The 27,744-nt window shown below is 42.5% G+C and overlaps 1 protein-coding gene across 3 annotated transcripts in view; it reads left to right on the top strand.

Annotated features, from left to right (window-relative positions):
• Nucleotides 1–3,266: 3,266 nt before the first annotated feature.
• Nucleotides 3,267–27,744, top strand: part of PRR35 (proline rich 35) — a 33,934-nt gene continuing 9,456 nt past the window's right edge. The window contains exon 1 of one of the 3 annotated variants that reach the window (XM_087912446.1): nt 3,267–3,577. The gene's annotated coding sequence lies outside the window, so the exon portion shown is untranslated. Of the gene's footprint in view, nt 3,578–21,865; nt 22,010–27,744 lie in introns of those variants that run through there. The other 2 variants (XM_087912448.1, XM_087912447.1) reach the window with 2 other exon arrangements.

Genomic DNA, 27,744 nt, shown 5'->3' with positions numbered 1-27,744 from the left:
CTGTGAGTTTTGCCTTGGGCATGAAGCCTACCAAAATAATTCAAGTCACTCTCTCTCTCTACCATAGCAAGAAGACAAAGGAAGCCACTTCATCAAATGTTCCCCGGGAAACCACAAGAACTTATTCACGGACATCACCGGGAGTCGAGTTTGATAAAGTCATTATGGGAATCAGTCTGATCTGATAAAGGAGAACGTATGTAGCACAGGGTTGAAATGAGGAGTCCTTGGCGCTCTCTGAGCTTGCTTGGTTTCTTGCTGATGTTTCATTACCCAACTAGGTAACATCAACGGTGCTAGAAGGGAGTGGGGTTTGTGAAAGGAGGAGGAGGAGGAGGAGGAGGAGGAGGAGGAAGAGGAGGAGGAGGAGATGACTGTGGGGTCCTGAGTGCTCCTTCAGCTTGCTTAGTTTCTTGCTGACGTTTCATTACCCAACTAGGTAACATCAACGGAGCTAGAAGGGAGTGGGGTTTGTGGAGAGGAGGAGGAGGAGGAGGAGGAGGAGGAGGAGGAGGAGGAGGAGGAGGAGGAGGAGGAGGAGGAGACGACTGTGGGGTCCTTGGTGCTCTCTGAACTTGCTTGGTTTCTGGTGTGGTTTGCCGTGTCATTGTTGGTGAGGGTAGCCTTGGAGGTTCTGCTGCCCCAACCAACCCACTGCCCTTGGGGCAGTAGAACCTCCAAGGCCACCCCCACCAACACCGATAGGGCAAGCCACTAGAATAAAAACTGAGAGAAAACCCCTCTCCCTTCTAGCACTGATGATGTTGCCTAGTTTGGGTATTGAAACATCTGCAAGAAAACAATAAAAGATCAGAGAGCGCCAAGGACCCCTCAATCTAATCTAGCAGTGAAGATGCTGGCCTAGGAATAGGGGGGTTCTGAGTTCTATTCCAACCTGGGACACAGACATCTGGGTGACCTTGGACCCATCCTTCTCTTTCAGACCTAGAAAAAAAGGAAGCTCTCTGCTTGGTCATTCATGCCCTGGCCATCTTCCATTCGGACTATTGCAATGGGGCTACCCTTGAAAAGTATCTAGAAGCTTCAATTCGCACTTATGAGCATCATAGACCGTTGGCATCTATTTATGACACTTGCAGTGTCCCCAGGTCAATGTGGTCACCATTTGCAGAATCGTTTGTAATGTTTGAAGGGCTCGGTGCATTTTGCATGCAATACCTCCCTCCTAATCCCTGCCACAACCTTACAAAGTCAGTCAGTCTTAACTTGCCCCGGTTCAGATGGGCAGTGGACTACTGCATGAAGCTTAAAGAATAGAATAGAATAGAATAGAATAGAATAGAATAGAATAGAATAGAATAGAATAGAATGGAATGGAATGGAATGGAATGGAATGGAATGGAATGGAATGGAATGGAATGGAATGGGAAAAGGAAAAGGAAAAGGAAAAGGATAGAATAGAATAGAATAGAATAGAATAGAATAGAATAGAATAGAATAGAATAGAATAGAATAGAATAGAAGAATGAAATGGAATAGAATAGCATAGAATAGAATAGGAAAGAATAGAAGATGGAATGGAATGGAATGGAATGGAATGGAATGGAATGGAATGGAATGGAATGGAAGAGAAGAGAAGAGAAGAGAAGAGAAGAGAAGAGAAGAGAAGAGAAGAGAAGAGAAGAGAAGAGAAGAGCATTCTTTATTGGCCAAGGGTGATCGGACACACAAGGAATTTGTCTTGGTGCAAATGCTCTCAGTGTACATAAAAAGAAAAGATACACTCGTCAAGAATCATCAGGTACAACACTTAATGATAGTCATAGGGTACAGTAAGCAATCAAATCATACTAGGAAACAGTCAATAAAATCGTAAGGATACAAGCAACAAGGTTACAGTCATATAGTCACAAGTGGGAGGGGATGGGTGGTAAGGAGTGATGAGAAGATTGATAGTAATGCAGACTTTGTAAATAGTTGGACAGTGTTGAGGGAATTATTTGTTTAGCAGAGTGATGCCATTCGGAGGAAAAAACATTGAAGACGTTAACTTGCCAAAGATCACCTGGGGAGATCCCAGAAGATGTGAAATCTGTGTTTGGGGATTTCTTGATCCCTCTTTCTCTTTTGCTGAACCAACCCTCTACATCCCTTCATCATTTGTCTCCTTGTTCTTTTGAAGCTCTGAACTTCAGGTAGATCTTGCCCGCAATTAGCACTACCCCTAATTTCATTTGACTCCTAATTTGTTTTCTATTAATGCAGTAAAATTATTAGAGCAACTTAATTAGGCTTCCTTTGTGTCTAAGGGGGAGAATTGTCTCCTCAAAGTTGGATATTTTTCTTAAGGAAAAATAAATCAGGGCTTGTTACCAAAATACTCTTTGGAATTTCTTGATATGCCGCGTCCATTTTGAAGAACTGGGAACTGAGAACTTCCTTTTTTCCTTTTAACATTATTGTTGGCTTCTTGTTTGATTGTAAAGATTTGGGAGCAAAGACTCCTGTTCATCATCACTTGATTTTATTTATTTATTCATCACATTTAGAATAGGCCCATCTCCTGCACAGAGAGACTCTGGGCTATGTAAAAATAAAAAAATAAAAATAAAAAACCTAAAAATTGAATGTCAAATTTAAGATAGAGGCAAGGTTATTTAAAATTCGTCTGTAAAAGTTAAAATCACCATCACGCACAAAATAAAGGGGGAAGAGGGACTAGGGATCTCTTTCCCACCCACCCCTCTAATACAATACAAACCCAAAAGAAGAGAGAGAGAGAGAGAAATGAAATTAACTGCTCAGTATTTCAGTTGGCTCTCAGCCCATTTCTCTCCTTCCTTTTAAAATCATATTCTATCTAGGCACTAGAAGCTAGTGAGTCCTCATAGTTAGAAGGGTCTTAAACAAAAAAAATGAAATAATCATGTTGTCTCTGTCTCAAACACGGTTTTGGGCAAGACAGCAAATACACTTGGGGAATAATAATAATAAAAATAATAATAATTATTATTATTATTATTTTCATTTGCTAGAAAAGAAAGGAACACAGAAAAGGGGTTTGGATATGCAGTCTGTGTATGTGCAAATAAAAAAAAAATTGCAGCACATTCAAATCTCAACCCAGCTCCTCACGTCCAAAGCAGGTGCATCAAGCTATCCTTCCATCTTCCTGGCCTTGAATAAAAACTTGAAACGCATAGCCAGCAGACACAGATACAAAGAGAAGCAACGCAAAAACTTTGGGGCGAGTCAGGGATGCCTGGGAATTCTCTTTACTTCTTCCCCCTTGTCTTTCTCTGGGCACCGGCTTGCATCTCCCTCCCTCTTCCTCCTCCTCCTCCTCCTCTCCCCCCATTCCTTTGCTTCCTCTCCTTCGCTCTCACTTTCCTCCTCCTCTATCCCTCTTGCCAGACCCTTGGCTGGAAGTAGCTCAGCATGTGACCAAGGCACCTTCCTTAAAAGGGGCTGGAGCAACCCAGGCCGTGCGACAAGGATGCCTCAAAGCCACATGTGCCATCCATAATATATACCTCCCACATCATCTCAGCGGCTTCTCGGTGACACAGACAACATCAGGCAGTGCAGGCAGGAGGGCAGAGGTCCCGTTTCAGAGGTAAGAAGACTTTGCTTTTCTTTTTACCGCTGGGCTCCTTGCAAGGAAGCCAACTTTGGAGAAGGATGTTTGCAGATGTGCAAAGACTCACATTCTACCTGGTTGATTGGGCACGGAAGCAACTGGGGATGGGGGCGGGATCCCTCTCTGTTTAAAAAAGCACGGAGTGAGTTCAGGTTTGCAAAATTGCAACCTGATAGAGGTTTCGGATAATGCATGAGTTACACTGCTGAGAGAGTTAGGATTTCCTTAAACCAGGATTAGGGCTTAATGGGGAACCCAACTATCCTGTTGCAAAAGAAGGCTGGAAACTCAAAGCAAACTTGATTGTTCGTCTCCTTGCCTCCCTGCCACCTCTGTCAATTCTTGCGCTCTCCGTGGGTGCGTTTCTTCTTTCACCCCCATTCTTTTCACAAACACAATAGTTAAACTCTTTCCAGGGAGTTCCAGTTTACAACCCCCGAATAAAGTTTATACAAGGGTGTTTGGGTTTTTTTGTCTAAAGACTTTTTGACCTGAAATTTACCTTTCTTGTTTCTAAGTTCTCTTAGAACTTAGATTTATTGATCTGGGGAAGAGTCAAAATGTCACCGATTTGTTTTCTCCTGCGTTTCCAGCTCTGATTTTCTTTTCCCCAAGTGTAAAAACTGACTTTGGGTAGAATAGAGGCATCAGTGAGGCTCTTTCCTTCCATTTAAATGCTATTGGTATCATTTCAGACTTTGAAGAACGAGATTTCATAGGAGGAATTAACTTAGACAAGTCGGTAACCCTTGCAGAACTATCAGCTTTTTAAAGCTGACAGAAAAATCAATATTATTTAAATTGGTTTTCTCACGCCTTTTTAGTTCCTTAAATTTAAAAGGGCTTTCTTCCATATGCAGACACCTCCCCTCCAGATGAATAGAGATACATGTCCATCCTCCTCAAATAATATGACAGCCAGGGATGATGGGAGCTGTAGTCCAAAACAGTTTGGAAGGGTTTTCTTGGGGGGTTTTTTTTGTTGAAATTTCTCTTTTCTTATGGAGAATTGTCATCTTGAAAAAGCAGCAGACTCTACATGGGGTTTTAAGAGACAAGGAGGTGCAAGAGAAGGAAATGATAGAAAAAGACTTTTTTTAAAAAAGGAAAGAGCTAAAATAGGAAGAGAGATCTCTTTCCTTCCCACTTGAGGAAGGCTCAAAGTATTCGAAGAGAAAATTATTATTTTTATATCTCAGCTTTATCTCATACAACTGAGGGTGGTGCATATAATATAGATTCTGTCTCCAATTTTCCCTGTGAGATAGGTGAAGCTTGGACAGAGTGATCGGCCAAACCCACCCAGGACTACAACTCACAATCTCCTTGTTTGTAGTATTGCAGGTTAATAACTACACTAAGCTGTGTCTCTAGCCACTAAACCCAACAGCTAAACGGAAATGTACTCCACTTTAAAAAGATATTTGTTTTCTCCTGTTCGTGGGATCAAGGGACTTCCTAGCGTAAGATTCCACTTTTTTTCTTGGACCTTACAGAATTGTTTCTGCTGTATTTCCTAAGAATCTTTAGACAACTCGTGCCACAGAACAAATAAGGTACAGAATAGGTGTACACAAATGGAGGACACAAAGTGTTAAACAACTTATAAAATGGGAGGTCGGGAACACAAGTGGGAGTTGTTAATGACTGTACAACACAGCTTTTAGACAGCAAACCCACATATAAAGAGAATCTCCATAGATGGCCCAAATGAAATTCCATGTTCAAGAGCAGTAGGCTGTCACATGCCTTTATATCCAGTTTGTGAGAGATTCCCAAAAGCCCTGGACTTATATGTACTATTAAGAAATATTGTCCAAATTGTTGTTTTTCATTGTTGTTTCATTGTTCAAACCCAACAAGGCAATTCTTGACTGACTCTATGTTTTCTACGCAAGAGGATCTATTCCCAAACTGGTCCTTCAGATCTTCCAAGGGTGCCCCCATCATCACTGTAGCTGTATCTTTCTCTACCTTGGTTCTGGTTGTTCTTTTCTGCTTCTTCTTTCCATCTTTTCCAGCATCAAAGCCTTCTTCAGAGGCATCCTAAGACTTCCAAAGTAGAATAATTTGATCCTGGTCATATGTGCCTTGAATAAGACCTTCTGGCTGAAAGGCAATTCTTACAAACTCTCTCAGGTCCTTTCTTGTGGCTGGAGCCCAAACACACTGAACAACTCAGTTCAATTTTTTTCTTTTTCTTTTTCATGCAATCTCCTGCGTTCACTAGAATGGCTTTTTCCTTCACTTTTATCTCACAACTGTGAAGTATAATTGCAGAAGAGAGAATACTGGAAATTGTGCACCGCTTGATAGGACCAGCGTAAAATCTTTCCGTGTATCAAGGTGGCTTTAGAAAGCAAGTCCCCGGCAGCGAGACATTGTAATAAAAATTATCTGGCTATGTAGCCATGGTTTGTGAACCACTGAGCAGAAACTACACCAAGCGTTATTTGGCAATTATATCAGTGAAAGCATACATAGTGTAAAGTACAGTGTAAGAGCATTCACCACCTCTTTCTTTATGCTCTTCTGTTAGCCAAGTGGTTGCTTTCATGCCTTTGAATCAGTTTTGAAACCTGGCAACTGCTGGATTAATCCATGCAGTTTTCTTGGCAAGGTCCTTTGGAATTTGGTGGCCATTGTCTCCTTCCAAGGGCTGAGAGAGAGTGACTGGCCCAAGGCTGGCTTTGTGCCTGTGGGGGGACTAGAACCCAGACTTCCCAATTTTTAGACCGATGCCTTAACCATTGCTCCAAACTGCTTTTTTGTTGTTGTTGTTGTTAGCCAATAGCCAAGGCCGTTCCAGTTTTGCCAAGCCAGACATCAAGGAGCTTCCATATTTATTTATTTTTATTTTTTTGCTGTTTAGTGTGCTAACCAAGTTTGCAGGATAGCATCAGGAAAGAAATGTTCTAAAATCTTAGAAGAAATCTTAAAGTAACCTCTTAATCTTAGATTAATCTCTTAATTCTAGGACATGAATCTTTGACAATCCAGATGAAATAAATAAATAATAAATAAACATTAAACAAAAGTAACTAAATAGAAGGAGGCAAGAACGTATGTTCTCTGCCTTGTGTGATTTACAAAAAAAATCTAATAAAGGTGGGAAAATACAGAAGAGGATGCAAAAGGCATATTTGTTAAAGGAGAGAGAGATAGAAACTTAAGATTGTTACTTAGATGATGTTAAAATGGAAAATGAACTGCCAGGACAGATGAAAAGTTAAAAGTCTGTGGGTGAATACAGAGATTTCTCTTGTCGAAGATTGTTATGCTGCTGTGTTAGAAAAACAGGGTTTAATTCTGGTATGTGACAGTAATAAAAGATTGATTGAGAAAAAAACAGTACTCGGTGTTCCTTGCCTATCACTAGTCATAATTTAGGCTCAGCTGAAAGTCTGTTTTAAAGGAAGAATGTCCATGTTTTTTCTGAATTTCAATTCTACCACACTTAAGCCCTTCCTCCAGATCTGTTTACGAGGCTTTGAATCTTCCCAAGAATAGAAAAATTAAAACAATATAAACATGTCTGTGTGGTATGAAGACAGTGAGAAGTGCTGAATTTGGAGAACATGCAAGAAAGAAAAAAAATCAGGAATATTTCTTAGCACGCGGTGCCGTTTCTTTCTTTCACATCAGCTACAATTTCTCCTTTACTACAGAAAAAGGGGTACACATTCAAGTAATTTCTGATTATGTGCTGGTTACACTTTTAATTCTTGTGCTGTTATAGTTTGCACATTTTAAATATTTTGTATTCTTTGAAATCATGTGTACATTACCCAGAGAATTCCAGTTAATAATAGTTTAGGTCTTTACTAAATATATCCAATAGAACTAAGAAGGCTTAAATCTTGTTAAAATTATCGGGTTTTTACCACATTGTAGCAAAACCATAATACTTTCCAAAAGCAGATATTTGTATAACTATTTTTAAAAAAAAATCAAAATTGTATCCACTCTATATTTTTCTACTTTGAAAAATGTTATTGTTCTCCTTGTTGAACAATAACATCGTTTAACATTGCAAGAAAAATACACTTGTTCAAAAAGGAAAGTATGCTTAAAGTATGTTTAATTTTTGAAAAAATGTTCTGCCATTTTGGGAAGTAGCTAAGATAACTAAGAAATTCATTCAATGACAAAAAGAAATACCCTGCTGTAATACAAAGTCATTTCTTTTTCTTTTGAGCAGAAAGCATAACAAATAATTCCAAATGCATCTTTAATGGAGCCTTTTAACCCAAAAGGAAATGTTTTTGATTTTAAAAAGTCCCTGGCAACACTTCAATGAAATTGACTCAGATGACTGATCATCTTTGGCATTGTCTGGTATGGAGTTGAGAGACAACCAGGATATGCTAGAGTTCTAGATTAAACTGGGGAATTAAACTGCCCCCACCTCCCGCCAAAGAAGGCAATAGCAAAACCAGAATTTCATGGAGCATTCAGTGAAGTCACCAGGATTTGGGTTGGAAATGGTTTTACTTACCTCCTCTTGGTTCCTAACTCACATTGTTGGTACTGCGGGATTTTTTTGGTATAAAAATGGGAGAAAAAAATGAACTTGTGAAGTATGACTTGGATGATTACTGTAATTAGGATAGATTATAGAAAGAAGACAATCATGATATAACTTTAGAGAGAGAGGTTAAACTAAAATAGTATTTGTAACTGCAGTGAAGAATATCGGAAACCACTTCTTATATCTTTTTTTCTCTTCTATTTTTAACTTTTTTTTTTCTTTTTTGACTTCTCCCTTTTCCTTTCCTCCTCATTTGACAGCAGTGTCTATTACTATTTTTCTTCTAAGTGTTTTAATTTATATGTAGGTGTGTGTGTGTATGTTTGTATGTATTGAGGATGTGTGTGCATGTGTTTTATATATATATATATATATATATATATATATATATATATATATATATATAATTTGTTTTCTTAAGTTTTCGCAGGTACTTACATGTATGGCATTCAGCTTTGTTCGGGTATTTTCCCACGTCATTGTAGTTGTGCTTTTAAAGTTGTAGCAAGGTTTCGGCAGAATCTCATCTGCCATCATCCGGCTTCTGTATGTATATATACAGTATATATACAGTATATATATATTATACATACACAAGCACGCACACACACACACACACACACACACATTGTTGGTATTAAGCTAGGATTCTGTTTTTAAACACAGCATTTAACTTTAATATAACAAACTTCTTGAACTTAGAGAGGTCAGATCTATCCTCACACCTTGATGGAGTATCCTTGTAAACAGCCACATAAATCATGTTCTTTTTCCAGCATTCTGGTTATAGAATAGATACTTTTTAAGAAGTCCAGAAAAGTCCATCACAATGGCACTGGATGGATTGATGCTATTCCAGTAAATTACAGATTCTAGGAAAGCACCCTTCTGTATGAGTAGTTTGCAGCTAAAATGCCCAACAATTGTTTGTGCTGATTGCTGGCTGTACATCTAGTGGGTAAACATCTAGTGAAATATGCACAGTTCATAAAAGTGGACGATAGGACAAATCTCTCCGCCTTCCAAATACAGCCGTCCTTTTTTCTAATTAAATATTTAGCCTCTGATGTTTAGCACCCTCCAACGAGGGGAGAAAAGAACCAGAAACCTTAGCAGGCTGAGCAGGGGACAGGGGTGGGAGCTCTCAAGTTTTGCAAAAATCCAAAACTGAAAAAAAGAAAAGAAAAAGAAAAAGCATTTCAGATGGAAACATACTGTAACATCCTGATAGTTAAAAGCAATTTGAAATGGGAGCCAGTATTTTCCAAGAAATGGGAGTGGGAAGCCCCCCACACCCTCAATTTTAACTAACTGCATTTGATTTCAGAGCGTTGCAAATGAAATCAATTGGACGATGGCATTTTTGAAGACGACAAGAGATCCTGGGGTCAAAATTAGATTTGATATTATAGCGGATTTCCGCCCCCTCTTGCTTTTGGTAACATTACCGTGCAGTTTTGCTTCTTTTTTTATTCCACGCTCTTTGGGGACATTGCTCTGCTTTTCCAGGGCTCTGTTGCTTTCCTTGGGGTCCCGTACAAATAATGCGAGTGGCAAATAATGTGTAATAATGCAGGCCGTTAAATGGAACCTGTTCCTTTCATTAAAACCTCACACATTTGCAGTCTGCGATCAGCTCAAAACTCCCCCGCATTTTTTTTTTTTGCTGCAAATGACTAACGCACAATTGTCGTTTTCTGCAATCTGTAATTTACTGGAATAACACCCATCCGCTGCCATTGTAATAGCCTGGGAGGATAATTGACTTTGTGTGAGTTTTTCAAAGTGTCGCTCAGGCTGCCGTGTTGTGCTCTACAGCTGCTGGAGCATATTCCCCTGTACCTCCATCTATATTATCGGGAGGGAGGGCGGGGAGAGGCAAATAGAGGCATTCAGCCTCCTATTTTATATGGAGCCAGTTTGGTCTAGTGGTGAAGACACCAGGCCAGAAAGAAGGAGACTGTGAGTTCAAGTCCCACATTAGGCATGAAAGCCAGCTGGGTGATTTTGACTTTCTCTAAGCCCAATCCACTTCACAAGGTGGTTGGTGGTGGTGGTTCTGAAAATAGCAGGAGGAGGAAGCTATACGCTGAGTATGTTTGTCTTCAAATATTTGTAAAAAAAATAAAATGAAGGTGGGATGCACATAACTAAACCAATATTCAAGGCAAAAGATTTTTTTTTTAATTCCTACCTAGCATTTTACAAGAGCACTAGGTCCTTTTTTAAAAAAACATGCCCCCCCCAAGAATAAATGTCCAACTATTTGTAAAACAAAAACAAAAACAAACAAAAACAAATCCACCAAATATGGGCAGTTTGATCTGAGGATGGTGAATCTTGCAGGAAGGCAGTATCATCGCCAAAGCTGTCCTGAGGTTGCAAGTAGAAATCTAGAATCTTGTACAGCTGGTGGTTTTTCTATTTGTTCATGTCAAGGTAGATAGATAGATTAGAGAGAGAGAGATTAGATAGATAGATAAAGAGAGAGAGAGAAAGAGAGAGAGAAAGATAAATAGATAGATAGATAGATAGATAGATAGATAGATAGATAGATAGATAGATAGATAGATAGATAGATAGATAGATAGATAGATAGATAGATAGATAGATAGATAGACAGACATACATACATGATGGATGATAGCTAGATTAGATAGATGATAAAACTAGAGATAGATATGATAGATTAGATAGATAGATGATAAATGATAATGACATAGTTAAATAATAGATTGATAGATGATAGATATAAGATAGATAGATAGATAGATAGATAGATAGATAGATAGATAGATAGACAGATGATGGATGATAGATTAGATGATAGATTAAATAGATGACAAAAGTAGATAGAGATGATAGATAGATTAAATAGATGATAAATGATAGAGATGAAAGCTAGACAGACAGACACATTAAATAGATACAGATACACAGTATATACAGATAAAGATATAGATATATAGAAAAACCTGAAGGCCCCCAGCCTCCAAAGCTCAAGGTTGCAGCTTCTTCAAAAGGTGTGGCGGTCCACCTCACCCTGCCTGACTTTGGAGGGACGAGGCAGAGGCAGCTGGCTGGGGAACCTGCAAGCCACCTGTTTTGAAGAGACTCACCTTTCCTATTCCTGTTGGGATGGGATGGGATGGGCTGCCTCGCCCAGCGTCACCCAACAGGGGAGATGAAGGGCACCACCAAATTGAATAAGCAAAAGGGGGCGAATCATCCCATTCGTCTCTCTCTGTCCGTTCCCCGTGCCAGCTTCCCCCCCCCCACCCATCCCTCTCTTGGCATGGACTTCAGGGCTGGAAGTCAAGGGGAAGCGGGCTCTTCGAGAACCCAGCCACTTCCAAGCCCACTTCCAAGCCCACTTTAAAACAGGCTTGATATCAGGGTGTAGAAAGTTGGCACAGCTGTGTGCTTTCAGAGGCTTTTTTGATCGATAGCTTGTTCTGAGCATCTCCCCCTTCTCCGGATCCCCCCCATACATTTTTCATGGCTCACCCTCCCAGGCAAAGACTGTCTTGTCTCAGAATTATTATTATTTATTTCTTTTTATTTTATTTTTTAAAGAAAAAAAAAAAGGCATGGCCCACCAAAGCTTGCTTTGTTTCCCGGAGGCCCCCGAGGTTGTTTTAGTTAAAGGGGCCAATCTATAAATCCCAAGCTGGGAATTCCTTTGCTCCGTGAACAAAGAAGCCACATCGCTCTAGCTCAGAGTGCGCCGGGTGGGTGAGTGGGTGTGTTTGCGTGCATTTTTAAAAGCTTCCCCCAATCGGCTTAGAGCTTCAGACCATATTAATATAATATCACCTGTGTGGACCGGGGAACGCACGTCTTTCAGAAGCAGCTGAAGAACGGCCGGCTGCAACGAGATGAGACAACTTGTTAATTTCAGGAGCTCCCAAGTCTTCCCATGCCAGCTTTAAATCACTTTGAGAAGCCAACTTTCTTTTCCTTTCTTTCTTTTTCCCTTCCTTTCCTTTTCCTTCTTTGCTTCCTCCTGTAGTTTTCTTCTTTTTCCTTCCTTCCTTCCTTCCTTCCTTCCTTCCTTCCTTCCTTCCTTCCTTCCTTCCTTCCTTCCTTCCTTCTTCCTCTTTGCTTCCTTCTGTGCCCTTCTTCTTTTTCCTTCCTTCCATCCTTCCTTCTTCCTCTTTGCTTCCTTCTGTGCTTTTCTTCCTTTTCCTCCCTCCCTCCCTCCCTTCCATCCTTCCTTCTATACTTTTCTTCTTTTTCCTTCCTTTCTTCCTTTTTCTTCTTTGCTTCCTTCTGTACTTTTCTTTTTCTTTCTTTCCTTCCTTCCTTCTTCTTCTTTGCTTCCTTCTGTGCTTTTCTTCTTTTTCCTTCCTTTCTTCCATTCTTCCTTCTTCTTCTTAGCTTCCTCCTGTAGTTTTCTTTTTCCTTCATTCCTTCCATCCTTCCTTCTTCTTCTTTGCTTCCTTCTGTGCTTTTCTTCTTTTTCCTTCCTTCCATCCTTCCTTCTTCTTCTTTGCTTCCTTCTGTGCTTTTCTTCTTTTTCCTTCCTTTCTTCCTTTTTCTTCTTTGCTTCCTTCTGTGCTTTTCTTTTTCTTTCCTTCCTTCCTTCCTTCTTCTTCTTTACTTCCTTCTGTGGTTGTCTTCTTTTTCCTTCCTTCCTTCCCTTTCCCCTTTTCTTCTTTTTCTTTCCCTCTTCATTCTCCTTTCTTTCTTCTTCCTTCCTTCCCTTCTTTCCATCTTTTTCCTTTGCTCTTCGCTTCCCTCCTGTCTCCAGGATTGATGCAGAAACAGTCCATTGTATGAACTGGGGCATCTCCAACCAGTTTGCCTCTCGCTTCGTTCCTAAGATATCATTTCCTTGCTTTAACTAACACAAAGAGTCAGTCAATCTATTTTCCAAAGCACCCAAAGGCAGGACAAGAAGCAACGGATGGAAGCAAATCAAGGAGAGAAGCAACCTAGAACTAAGGAGACATTTCCTGACAGCGAGAACAATTAATCAGTGGAACAACTTGCCTCTAGAAGTTGTGGATGCTCCAACACCAGAGGTTTTCAAGAAGAGATTGGACAACCATTTGTCTGAAATAATATAGGGTTTCCTGCCTGAGGAGGGGTTGGACTAGAAGACCTCCAAGGTCCCTTCCAACTCTGTTATTTTTACTGTAGAAATACAGTAAATGCACAGAGAAATAAATAACCACCAGTAAATAATAAACAGTAATTTGCTCAATTAGCCCAATCTCCCAGGATCACATAGAACAGTATATCAGGCACCCAGCTGGATTTGTGCCGCTTGCTGGGCTCTAATGGAGTTGGCTGATTTGTGATTTGGTGTGTTGCATGATGACAGTTTCTGTGTAGTTACACGCGCAACATTATTAGCGCTGCCTGAATCCATTCTCTCTGCCGCTTGGCAACTGCAGCTCTGTCATTGTTTCATCACCTTCCTTTTAAAAAACAAAACATAGTTTAATTGGCCAATGATTAGGAAAATAAAATAAGTAAAATCAAACAGATGAGATAAAAGACTGTATGACAACAATAAAATAACACCTAAAAATGTGGCACACGCTTCTTAACTGTGCAAATCTTAAAATATGACGGACTAAGAAGCATAAATGGAAATCATCTAAAACCAAGATCGCTGGTATGTGTTAAATCTAAAGGGACAAATTGTTCTGTAACGAGTTAGGCCTTATTTTCAGCCTTATTTGGGCAACACAGAATTTGCACAAGTGAATTTCAATCATCTCCCCTTCTGCTTATTTTTCCATCCTTGATCATTCTTTTGCACCTTCATTCCCAGCATTTACTGTATCCAGTTTCGGTTATCACAATATAAAAAAGATGTTGAGACTCTGGAAAGAATGCAGAGAAGAGCAAGAAAGATGATTAAGAGACCAGAGGCTAAAACATATGAAGAATGATTGCAGGAATTGGGTATGTCTAGTTTAATGAAGAGAAAGACTGGGGTGTGTGTGTGAGACATAATAGCAGTCTTCCAATATTTGAAGGGCTGCCCCGAAGAAGAGACGGTCAAGCTATTCTCCAAAGTCCCTGCAGGCAGGACAAGAAGCAACGGATGGAAACTCACCAAGGAGAGAAGCAACCTGGAATTGAGGAGAAACTTTCTGACAGCGAGAACAATTAATCAGTGGAACAACTTGCCACCAGAAGTTGTGGATGCTCCATCACTGGAGGTTTTCAAGAAGAGAATTGGACAGCCATTTGTCTGGAATAGTAAAGAGTCTCCTGCTTAAGCAAGGGGGTGAGCTAGAAGACCTCCAGGGTCCCTTCCTATACTGTTACTTTTTTATTCTCTATTCGTCTTCCTCTCTCTATATTTTTTTTCTGCACAGCAATCCCAGTGATTTTTCCTTTCAACAATATAAACAACAGAAATCTGCCCTCTGAACAGCTTTGAAAGTGACCCAGCCAGAGGCAATTATACCCCAATCCAGGAATCTTTGGAAAGGAACATCTCTCTGGTCAATGCATCAGCGACACTGTGCTAAAGGAGAAGTACATTGGGATCAGTGGTGGGATTCAATATTTTTTTTTATTATCGGTTCTGTGGGCCTGGCATGGCTTGGTGGACGTGGCAGAGAGAGGATATTGCAAAGTCCCCATTCCCTCCCTACCCCAATAACCTGCTTTCCGTTATCCTGTGCAGGGCATCCAAAGAAGACCCATCCGATCAGCTGGGATTCAATGGGAGGCAGAGAAGAGATGGGGTTGGCGGGGCCTGTCAGAGGGGATATTTACCGGTTCTCTAAACCAGGGGTCCCCAACCACCAGGCCCCAGACCGGTACCGGTCCGTGGATCATTTTGTACTGGGCCGCAAAGAATGAATAATCGTGATTAAAATATATATAAAAATATGTTTTTGCTTCCGGGTGTCTTATTTTGAAAGACAACCACTTCCGCCCTCGCCTAACTTCCGCGCTTGACTCTTTGGCGCGTATTTATCCTGCATCAGCACTGCAAGCTAGCCCTCACAAAATGAGCCAGAAACAGAATTCACTGGAGAGTTTTTTGGGAAAGGGTAAACGAGACAACGACGAAGCCATGAAACCATCAAAACTGCACCGCCACATGGAGACAAAACACCCAGCATTGATTAAGGTTTTTGTTATTGGAACCTTCACGCCCCTACCCGGTCCCTGAAAAAGTGTTTCTGCGTGAAACTGGTCCCTGGTGCGAAAAAGGTTGGAGACCACTGCTCTAAACTACTCAAAATTTCCACTACCGGTTCTCCAGAACTGATCAGGACCTGCTGAATACCACCTCTGATTGGGATGGAGAAAGGATGAGCTGATCTGTCAGCTAGGACCAAAACTTGCAAGCTTTCCAGGATGAAAACTCGGTTTGAAACGTGCCGAGTGAATTCCCTTATCCTGCCATCAAGAGAGCCCTTCGCCCTACCACCCCAGAAGTAACAGGCCTCTACAATCTGTCCCAGGATCTCTAGCACAGACCTGCTGATGGGTTACGAATTAACCCAATCCTTGAAACGGCACCTGCTCTCAAAGGCAAGATTAAATATAGAAAGCTGTTTAAATGGACTCGGGCAGTGATGGGGCTTTGGGGTAGGGGTGGGGGCGTGGAGTTAGGAAGGGGAAAAGAGGTCAGTGAATCCTCAGGAGCCGTTAAGGAACTTAGGTACACAATTGTTGTACATTTTCGTGTATTGTTACAGCTGGTCCTTGATGTACGACCTCAACTGGCAGCAGAATTTCCACTGCTAAGCCACGCAGTTGTTAAGGGAGTCGTACCTGATTTTATAAGTATTTTGCCTTGGTTGTTAGATGAATCCCTGCAGTTATGAAGTGAATCTTATTTATTTAATTTTATTTATATTGCACATGGCGACTCGAGGTGGCTTATACAATGTAAAACCATCTTGCAGATGGTTAAGAAAATTCAGCTTGCCCTGTTTCCTTCCAAAGGGGAAGCGAATCTGGGTGAGTTTCCCCCTGAATGAAAAATGGTGTCCTTGCCTTCTTTAGGGATGAATTGCCCAGGAAGTTGGGTGTGTGAACCTCTCGACTTTTCCAAACTTCTCTCTTCCGTATGCAGCCTCTTTGGCTTCCATGCTTCCATCCACCCCAAGGAAAGGAAGAAAAAGGAGGAGGTAAACTTTTATTTTCCCAAAGCACCAGAAAGCCAGACAAGAAACCACGGGTGGAAACTCATCGTGGAGAGAAGCAACCTTGGAATTGAGGAGCCACTTCCTAACAGCGAAGACCATTAACCAGTGGAACAACTTGCCTCCAGAAGTTGAGGGTTCTCCATCGCTGGAGGTTTTTAAGAAGAGACTGGACAGTCACATGTCTGAAATGATATAGGATCGCCTGCTTGAGCAGGGGGCTGGACTAGAAGACCTCCTGGGTCCCTTCCAGCTCTATTCTGATGGATTGATTCCTTTCTTGTTGACTTCGTTGGAAACTGGCTGGGCAGATTGCAAAAAAAAAAAAAAAAACACATGGCCACAAGATGCAGCAACGGTATACAAGCCGGTTGCCAAGCACCGGAATTTTAATCATGTGACCATGGAGATGCTGCGACAGTCATAAGGGTGAGGACCAGTTGAGGGCCACTTTTCTCGGTGTCGCAGCTTTGAACAGCTTGCTAAACTTACAGTTGTTTTTAGGTGGTAAAATTGGATGCAACTCACTCAACAACCTTCTTGCTTAGCAGTGGAAGTCCCAGTCCCATCGTAAGTTGGGGACTACCTGTAGATATGAACCCACATATATAGACACGGTTACTGTAGAAAAATTGGGCTCGTTCCTAACTGCTCTTATATGTTTTCAGCAGAAGCTACCCTGTTTCTCCAACAATACGGCCTCCCCCAAGAGGAAGTCCCAGCATGTTTTATGGGCATGAAATGAAATTAAGCCCCTCCCCCCAAATTATGGCCTATATTAAAACATGCGAAATGGGGGGAATGGGGGGGGGTCTTGCCATTAGGAAGTACTTTTGTGGCACACCCGGATATGGTGCTCCCTGCGTTGACCCCGATACGAAGTGCCCCACCAATGCCGAGGTCAACATCCAAGCCGTCGCTGCCCGCCCGCCCAAAGATGCAAGGAGGGGGGGGAATTAAGTCACCCCTGAAAAGACGGCCTAGCCATTTTTTCGGGGCTCAAAAAAATAAAAATAAGACCCGGTCTTATTATATGAGAAACGCGGTAGTAATTAGGACTTGTACTTCAGGATTTGCAAGATCAGAAAACTGTGTCTCACTTATTATGCGTGGGAATTCACTAGAGTGGTGCGGTGTCCTAGAGGGGGAGCTCTCGCCTCACGATCAGGAGGCTGCGAGTTCGATCCCAGTTAGGGGCAGATGTTTCTCTCACCAGACACAATGAGAATATATCAGCTGAACAAAACTCCGCATTGGTGACAGGAAGGGCATCCGGCCAGTGAACACTCAGCCCCATTCAGCTGCCCAGACTCCACCCCGCAAGGGATTATGGTGTCATTAAAAGAGGACAACGCATGGGAATTCACTGGGGAAAGCAATTATGTTTGGAAGAATTAGCAGGAAAAGGAAACCAGGCCATCAAAGAAGAACAGTGGCTGGACACCATCAAGGCTGAGCCCAACCAGAACGTAGAACAACTCAAAGTTGTGCAAGATCAGAAGATATGCCTATAGAATTGCCAAGAGTTGGATGCAACTCAATGGATTAAATCATCATCATATCATCATCACTTTAGGACAGTGATGGCTACCCTTTCCCATGCCAAAAGTGTGCGCGCGCCAGCACCCATAAGGCAATGCATCCTGTGTGCCCCGTGCATTTCTGCGCAGAGATGCGCATCTCCCATGCGTGCCCCACCCCCACACATGCGTGGCAGCTACCCGATGATCCGCCTGTAAACCTGCTCCGGGGCGACAGCTCGCACGCTGGCGGAGATGGCTTCGCATGCCATTTCCAGCATGCATGCCAGAGGTTTGCCATCACAACTTTAGGATCATGAGCATACAAGCAACTCCTGGCTCGTTTTTGGAATCAATCTTTCCTGTACTACACCAAATTGGATCTCAGTTCTGTTCGGTTAGATCTTAAAGTCATGTTGACGGAGAAACAAAGAGAATCCTGACTTCCCATTATATTGCCTCTTCCCAGCATTCCCTGGGATTGGAAAGAAGGAAAAGGAAAGTTATGACTTCCGCCAAGGGATATTCAGAACACAGAGGTCTCCTTTGGTGTCTTTGCAACCAGCCGTTCTTTACTTCCGACTGGATCGGGATAGTGGAAATCTCCACCCAAAACCTTTTACCAAAACAGGGTAGAAGGTTGGGAACCCATGACTATCTGATCAAAACCACCCATTTTGGAAACCAATAATTTGGCGCAGGTTCCTGGCTGAACTTGAGACTTGAGGAATGTCAATTCTGATATTTCATTGAGATAATCACCCTTCTCCTTGGATGAAAACACTTGCCCCAGGGGAGAGTGGTAAAAGTTCTCCTTGAAATGATCTGGGAGCAGATATATTTCCTGTTAGGGAATGAAGGGGGTGTGTACCCACATTTGGGATAGGGGGAGAAGTTGATCTCATGCTTCCTGATCTCCCTGTCAGAAAAAAAATCCTGGGAGGTGTGTTGTTCCGAGAAAGAGCAACTGGTTCAAAGATCAGGGGTCTCCAACCTTGGCAACTTTAAGATTTGTGGACTTCAACTCCCAGAGTTCCTCGGCCAGCTGGCTGAGGAACTCTGGGAGTTGAAGTCCACAAGTCTTAAAATTGCCAAGGTTGGAGACCCCTGATCTAGAGAATTTTGGTGATAGGAAATGGGCTTAAATCTGAATCACCCCAGACAGGGGATCAGGAGAAGACCTTGGAATCCAGAAGCTCTTAGGAAAACAGCAGGTCCAGAAGAAATATGTGTCCAGAGAAGTGGGAGAGTATTACAAAGAGATTCAGAGTAACTTCTGTGCCCAACAATTTGTAGAAGAGGAGAGGAGAGGAGAGGAGAGGAGAGGAGAGGAGAGGAGAGAAGAGAAGAGAAGAGAAGAGAAGAGAAGAGAAGAGAAGAGAAGAGAAGAGAAGAGAAGAGAAGAGAAGAGGGAAATTGTAGGATTGATTGGCCCTACAAAGTAGAGCAGATTAAAAAAAACTGACTTCAAAACAAAAAAAAGACTAGAGCTATGGTTTATTAAAATAGGCTATGATAACTTAATCTTTCTAGTCTTGGTCTCTTAATAACACAGGTAGTCCTAACAGTTTAACAGAGTTGGAAGTCAATGGGGAAGCCCGATTCACTTCACAACCCCGTGACTAACTTAACAACTGCGGTGATTCACTTAATTACGGTGACAAGGAAGGTCGTAAAAGAGGGCAAAGCTCTTGTTAAACAACTGTCTTGCTTAGGCACAGACATGTTGGGCTCAGTTGAATCGTAAGTCAAAGACTGCCTGTAGTTTCCTGTTCTGTCTCACCTTTCTCCTTTCCAAAAGATGAAAGAGTACAAACTCACACGAACACAAGCAGGCAGGCTGGCTCGGACTTCACAGAGTTAATTCTTTGGAACTGATAACGTCCTTGGCATTCCAACATGCTCTGCCTGCCAAGTCCGAACTGATAACAAGTAAAAAGCTACTTACAGAAAATTACAAGGCAGACCACAAAAATCATTCACAAAGAAAACCTGAAGTAAGATCAAACTTTGTCCCACCGACAACACACCCACTTTTATCCCCTGTGGGGTGTGGCTCAATGACTCAGCTCACTCTCTGACCCTCCCACGCCTCCTACGTTGCTGCTCACGTTTCTCCCTACGATGCTGCTTAGGATCAAGCCAACATTCTTCCTCTTGACTCCCCGTTAGGGGCTGCTCCAATATGCCTTCCTCCTGATTAATCTCAGGCTGTTCCTCTCGGTTGTCTGATGAAACCTGAGGCATTATCAGGGAGGAAGGTCCTGGGGAGGAAAGCATTCCCAGTTCCCCCTCCTCATCTTCCGAGTCCTCTTCCTCTAACAGCACAGGCTCGAGAATCAGAGCCACAACAGTTTCCTCTCTCTCAGATCTTAAAGCATGTTTCTTCTGCACCAACAGCTTGTAGATTCTTTCTCCAAGGTCATCTCCATAGCTCCCTCTACTCCGTGCCAGGTGTAATTCCTTCACCCTTAAGTGATCTACTGGTTGTAAACTTTCATCCTTGCATACCCTGATGCTCCTCCTCCTCCTCCTCCTCCTCCTCCTCCTCCTCCTCCTCCTCCTCCTCCTCTTTTTCTCCCCAGGCCTACAGCTGCCACCATCCTTGTCCTGATAGTATCATCTGGCCATCTTCCCATTGATTTCCTCCTTGGGCATCTTTTGTCCCAAGCTGTTCGGCACAAAGATTGAGCTCAGCAAGCGTTTCTTCCTGATCTGGCTGAAAAGTCCTTCATTGCATCAAGCTGTTACTCCTTGGGCAGCCCTGGGTGGGCTGCACCGATGCCAGTTTGGGCAAGTGAAGGTCAACAAGGGGGGGGAAAAAAACCTTCCTTTGCTACTTTGCAGCTATAGAAAGTAGAAGAGCATCAGCAATTAATTCCTGACGTTATTGATGGCATTGAAATTAAACATTCAAGATGTGTTTCTTAAAGCTGCTACGGGTGTTGATGATGATATAATAGAATAACAGAATAACAGAGTTGGAAGGGACCTTTGAGGTCTTCTAGTCCAACCCCTTGCTCAGGTAGGAGACCGTATATACCATTTCAGACAAAGGGTTGTCCAAGTCCTTCTTAAGAACTTTCAGTGATGAAGCATCCAAAGCTTCTCAAGGGGAGAAGCAACCTAGAACTGAAGGGAAATTTCCTCACAGTGTGAACAATTAACCAGTGGAACGTCTTCCTTTCAGAAGTTGGGAGATGCTCCATCCCTGGAGGTTTTGAAGAAGAGATTGGACAACCCTTTGTCTGAAGTGGTGTAAGGTTTCCTGCCTAGGCCAGGGGTTGGACTAGAAGACCTCCAAGGTCCCTTCCAACTCCGTTATTCTATTCTATTCTATTCTATTAATTCTAATTCTAATTCTAATTCTAATTCTAATTCTAATTCTATTCTATTCTGTTTCTGTTTCTGTTTCTATTTCTATTCTATTTCTAGTTCTTATTTCTATTCTATTCTATTCTATTCTATTCTATTCTATTCTATTCTATTCTATTCTATTCTATTCCAAACGATATTGTGGGTTTTCCCATGCTGCCTCTTTCAAAGTTTGAAATCGACTTGGGGAAATGCCCTAGTTCCCAGCTGAAGTCACTCTCGCCTTCCTTCCCTTTAGCAGCCAATACAACAACGTTTTCTCAACTTGGGCAACTTTAAGATGCGTGGACTTTCAACTCCTCAAATTCTGGGTGGGGAGTTCTGGGAGTCAGAATAACAAGAGTTAGAAGGTACCTTGGAGGTCTTCTAGTCCAACCTCCTCCTCAATCAGGAGACCCTATCATTTCAGACAAATGATTGTCCAATCTCTTCTTTAAAACCTTCAGGGATGAAGTAACCCACAATAAACACCTGACATTTGTTAGCAGCCATGCTGACAAAGGCTTCATTTAATGGTCTCTCCTCTAACTTCTGAAGTTTCTGAACTTCTTGTTTTGGAGGTGAGCTGAGACCTAGAAGCACCATTGCAACTTTTGTATTGATTGGCTACCCTATTGAAGAACACCCGAAGAACACTGTGTAGAAGCTATAGCAGTTAATTCAGCCCAACAGGATCTTCCTTACCTCCTTGTCTTCTCTTGCAGGTTAGCCCCGTGTCCTGCTTTACGAAGGATGGCGCTCTCTTTGAAACCATCCTTCCTCTGAAGAGCCTCCAGCCAGAGCTGCCTTTGAAAACCAAGAATCCAAAGGAAAGAAAATTCATGTGAAGAGCAGCTATTACGGGATTCAACTGGTCAGTGCCCAGGCCACCTGGTGAGGAGACTTGCATTCCAGTAGATTTTCTTTTTTTTAACTAGATTTTTTTTTCAGCCTTAAAAAAATAAATACGAAAATTTAAAAAAAAGTTTTAAAAGAAAAGATAAAAGAAAAAGCGCAGAAGACAGAACAGAGCAAAAGAAAAAGAATAAAAGATGCTAGATATCATTTCTTTCAATAGTGGCAACCTTACTATCTCTCGTTCCTCTTTAATAGGACATAGTTCCTTTCTAAAGTAACCACATTCAACCCTTTCTAATCTCAAATCCAGAAATCACCCTTTCATTTTTTCCCCATGCTTAGCAAAAAGCTCAGAAAAGGTTTCCCATTTATTGTAAAAGGACAAGATTTGTATTCCTGTAAAGATGATGATGATGGATGATGATTTCTGTTGGGATTTCTTTTTTTTCTCTACCCTCCTCCCAGTTCCAGTTATTTTTTTAAATCTTTTTCTTTCTTTCTTTTTATGGCCTCCTGATTTTTATTCCTGCTGCCTCTCTTCTCTTCTTCCTTTCGCCATTCTTTCTCTCCTTCCCAACTCTTCTACCCTTCCTCACTCAGGGGCTGCAGAGTGACCAGTCATTTTTGCCAGTAATTCAAAGGGATCGTAGAGAGTCTGTGGTAATTCCAAATTCTGTGCGATTTAAACCAAGATTTATTTTGATGCTTTTAATCCATGGATTTATACACACAGTTCTGGGGAATCACCATATCTGTGGGGTAGACTGTAAGGAAGATGACCTTGGCAGACAGATGTAAGCTCCGTGGCCAGGACAACAAGGATAAAATATCTCTTAAGTCCAGAGCAATGAGATAACATTGAGAAGTGGCTCAGACAGATACATACCCGATTCACTGCAACATAAGGATTCAGAGGATTTCCAGAACCAACAGATGTGCAAAATTCTGGGATGACAGCCAGTTCAATAAATATACCCTGTTTCCCCAAAAATATGACCTACCCTGAAACTAAGTCCTAGCTTGATTTTTACACGTGCTCCCAATATAAGCCGTACCCCTCAAAATAAGCCCTAATTAAGGTCCCGCCCACTCCAGAGTGCACAGGTAAAAATTAAGCTATGGTGGGGATGGAGCGGTGGAGCTGCCCTACTGCTTACCTTTTGACAGTTGTAGCCCAGGCCTCGCACACTCTGACACCTGCCTCACCGGCCCATTTCTTTTGCAGCCCTCAAGGCTGGCAAGTCTTTCCTGAAGGCCTCTGTAGCTGATAACCAAGCTCTGGATCGATCCGGAGCTGTTATCTGCTGCAGAGGCCTTCTGGAAAACCTTGCTGGCTGCAGAAGAAGAAGTTCCTGAAGGCCTCTGACAGCGAAAAGGAAGCCAGGAGCGATGCGCGCAAGTGAGCTTAGTCAGTGGATTCAATAAATGTACCCTGTTTCCCCAAAAGTAAGACCTAATGCTTTTTTTGGTGGCATATATATATATATATATATATATATATATATATATATATATATATATATATATATATATATATATATATATATATATATATATATATATATAAAACAGGGTCTTATTTTTGAGGAAACATGGTAGTTTTAGCCTTCCTGTGGAGTTGATTTCCTGATCTGGTCTACCTAGGGCAGGGGTGTCAAACTTGTGGCCCACAGGCCAGATGTGTCACGTGCTGGCCCCACCCCCACCCGGTTTAGCGAAGGGGGGAAAGTCCCCATACGTCACATGACACTGCCACAATGACGTGTGTTGACACCCCTGACCTAGAGGGAAGGGATGTCATCGTATGTTAAGTCAGAGACATTGTAGGAGAACATATTTTTTACTCTTTTTTTTGCAACAATGTTCTTGCGCCATTTTAAAAATCAGAGGAGTTCCTGCAGCCTCGAGTCCTTCATTAAATTCCACCAGATGGTGTGGGGTTTTTTTTCTTTTTTTTCATGAAGCAGGAGACCTATATATTATGAAATAGAATGGGAAGCGTTGTATTAATTGCATTTGCCTGAAGATTCCTACTCTGGGCTAGAAAAACCTCCAAGCTTCTTCTCAACCTTAAGAACTACATAAATCAAGGAAATGTACAGCCTGTTGCCTCAACGAACCAGGTGGATTCCTGTAACAAAGGCCTGTTCTCAACATTTGTATCTCACATTTGTTGAAGGAAATGTGCTCAAGAGCAGGGGGGTCCCCAACCTTGGCAACTTTTAAGCCTGGCGGACTTCATCTCTGGCTGGGGAATTCTGGGAGTTAAAGTCTGCCAGGGTTAAAGTTGCCAAGTTTGGAGATCTCTCCTCAAGAGGATTTCTTTCATTTTCCCATCGAACACCAAACCATGAGGCCTTCCCTTCCCTTCTCTTGGATTCCAACTCCCATCAACACTAGCCAGTACAACTTGTGATGGGGTGCGCTGTCCAGACAGTATATAGTTAATTGGGAATTGGAATAGTTAATTGGGAATTGGGCGCTGTCCCCTTAAGGCAATGCCTCATGGTAAATATAGTTAATGCATCATGGGAAATGTAGTTCATGTCACGTGGTCACATCCGTAATCCTGATTGGTCACTGAACTGACCCTTGGTTGGGTTGGGGGAATTTCCTTTACTCTTGCTTGGACCCCAGCCCCGTGCTGGTGTCTCACCCTTTGCTCCATCGTTATGGGGTGAAGATCACTATAATTTCATGCTATGAAGTCAGCTATGCAAAGATTGGACATTTAGATGGATCTCGACATAACCGTGAGTTAGACTTCGAGGATGCCTTGTGACCCAATAAAGAAACTTTGTATGGAAGCCTTTGTAGAGTTTGCCTGACTGTCTTTATATTCAGCCAGCAATTAAAAGACAGAACATGGGGCCTATAGTCCAACAACATCTGGAGAACCACTGGATTACTCATCCTAGCTGCCAAAGCAACTGGATGGAAAATGTTATTGATAACATTTTTTAAAAAAAAACAGCTGATGTTGAGGCTTCAGTAGTAAAAGATGCTTCGGCTGAAGATGTAGTGATATCAGAGGTGATATTCAGCCAGTTCTGACCAGTTCTGGAGAACCGGTAGCGGAAGTTTTGAGTAGTTTGGAGAACTGGCAAATCCTACCTCTTACTGGCCCTGCTAACCCCATCTCTTGTCCGAGTCCCATTGAGTCCCAGCTGATTGGCTGGGTCTCCTTTGGCTGCCCTGCACAGGAGAAGGGAGCTGGAAAGCAGGTTAGTGGAACTGGCAGTAAAAAAAAAAAAAGAATCCCACCACTGAGTGACATCTAATGCCCAGTTAGGACTAGACTAAAAACCTGGGATCCTCTAGAACCGTATTTCCTAACCTTGCCAATGTTAAGATATATGAACATCACCTCCCAGAATTTCCCAGTCATTGTACAGATTGGTGAAATCTGGGAGTTGAATTCCATGTATGATTGTCCTCTGCAAAACATGAGTTTGGTTGATGGGTCTTCAAAAAGAGGAGGGAGGGAGGGAGGGAGAGAGAGAGAGAGAGTGAGAAAGGAAGGGATAAAAGAATAAAAGAAGGGAAGGGAAAGGAAAGGAAAGGAAAGGAAAGGGAAGGGAAGGAAGGAAAGGAAAGGAAAGGAAAGGAAAGGAAAGGAAAGGAAAGGAAAGGAAGGGAAGGGAAGGAAAGGAAAGGAAAGGAAAGGAAAGGAAAGGAAAGGAAAGGAAAGGAAAGGAAAGGAAAGGAAAGGAAGGAAGAGAAAGGAAAGGAAGGGAAAGGAAAGGAAGGGAAGGGAAGGGAAAGGAAAGGAAGGGTAGGGAAGGAAAGGAAAGGAAAGGAAAGGAAAGGAAAGGGAAGGGAAGGAAAGGAAAGGAAAGGAAAGGAAAGGAAAGGAAAGGAAAGGAAAGGAAAGGAAAGGAAAGAAAGGGAAAGAGAAAGGAAAGGAAGGGAAAGGAAAGGAAGGGAAGGGAAGGGAAAGGAAAGGAAAGGAAAGGAAAGGAAAGGAAGGAAAGGAAAGGAAAGGAAAGGAAAGGAAAGGGAAGGGAAGGGAAGGAAAGGAAAGGAAAGGAAAGGAAAGGAAAGGAAAGGAAAGGAAGGGAAGAGAAAGGAAAGGAAGGGAAAGGAAAGGAAGGGAAGGGAAGGAAAGGAAAGGAAGGGTAGGGAAGGGAAAGGAAAGGAAAGGAAAGGAAAGGAAAGGAAGGGAAGGAAAGGAAAGGAAAGGAAAGGAAAGGAAAGGAAAGGAAAGGAAAGGAAAGGAAAGGAAGGAAGAGAAAGGAAAGGAAGGGAAAGGAAAGGAAGGGAAGGGAAGGGAAAGGAAAGGAAGGGTAGGGAAAGGAAAGGAAAGGAAAGGAAAGGAAAGGAAAGGAAAGGAAAGGAAAGGAAAGGAAAGGAAAGGAAAGGAAAGGAAAGGAAAGATAAGATTACTTGAGTTTAGGGTCTTTATGATTAAATGGGTCCTTTTGATATTCATGAGCGCAGCATTGGGGGGTTGAGACAAGCAATAAGCTTGGAAGTGCTATGTGCATTAAGAAACTGAGTATGTAGCATCGCACACAAACTACACAAACACTGCCAGTGAGAACTTAGCGGACAGGTTGTTTGCTTATTCAGTTCTTGCCTCTTCGTTCATCTCTGCTTCCACTTCCTCGCTCCCTGGCCCTCCTTTGCCCGCTGTTCTGAGGCCGCTCCTGGCAAAGGGATCCTGCAATTCCCCTGCACAGGTGCGGAAAGCACCGACGTGGCATTGCCCACCCCCAGGACACGACCCCAAAATGCTTTGTCTCCTTTACCCACCGGAAATAACACATTGTGGCAGGTGGAGAAGAGCTACAGACTCAGAATATCCGCTGGTGGGGGCAGCGACTTGCCGAGCAAGCTACCCGACACCTGTTTTGAATCTGGGAAGTTCTGTTTGGGGCAGAACGCCCCCAAATTTTGCTTCCCAGGCTACACAGAGCAAAAGAGAGACCCTTTCAGGGGGTCAGATCTGCTCCAGGGCCTCAGTTTCGCCTCTTGCATCCTCCTTTGGTGCTGTGTGATCGAACAGGGGAGACTTTCAAAAAAGGGACTGGACAACCGTTTGTCTGAAATGGTATTGGGGTTAAACAGAGTGGTAAGGGACCTTGCAGGTCATCTAGTCCAACCCCCACCCCACCCAAGCAGGAGACCCTACACCATTTCTGACAGATGGCAGTCCAGTCTCTTCTTGAAAGCCTCCCACAATGTCCGAAGGGATCTTCTGTTCCATCACTTGATCATTCTCACTGTCAGAAAATTCCTCCTTATTTCCAGGTTGAATCTCTCCTTGTTTAGTTTCCATCCATTACTCCTTGACTGATCTTTGGGTGTCTTGGAAAAATAGCTTGACCCCTTCCTCCTCTCTGTGACAGCCCCTCAAATATTGGAATACTGCTATCCTGTCTCCCCTGGTCCTTCTCTTCATTAAACTAGCCATGTCTGGTTCCTGCAGCCGATCATCGTATGTTTCAGCCTCCAGTCCCCTAATCATCATGGTTGCTCTTCTTGGCACTCTTTCTCCTGCCCGAGCCGGGGTTGGACTAGAAGACCTCCAAGGTCCCTTCCAAGTTGGAAGGGACCTTGGAGGTCTTCTAGTCCAACCCCGGCTCGGGCAGGAGAAAGAGTGCCGAGAAGAGCAACCGTGATATTCTAGGTTCTAGGTTCCCCATGTTCTCTAGGAAAAGCACGACGTATCACACCCCTGTCTTCATTGCTTTCCATCTGCGTCTTGCCATAAAGTCCTGCTCCTTTTGAATTTACTCTGCCAAATGA

Source organism: Pseudonaja textilis, chromosome 14 (genome assembly GCF_049901715.1).
Source record: "Pseudonaja textilis isolate UNSWEBS1 chromosome 14, rPseTex1.2, whole genome shotgun sequence".
Taxonomy (NCBI): Eukaryota; Metazoa; Chordata; class Lepidosauria; order Squamata; family Elapidae; genus Pseudonaja; species Pseudonaja textilis.
Note: the sequence above shows the minus strand (reverse complement) of the source record. Positions and strands in the feature narration are given on the sequence as shown.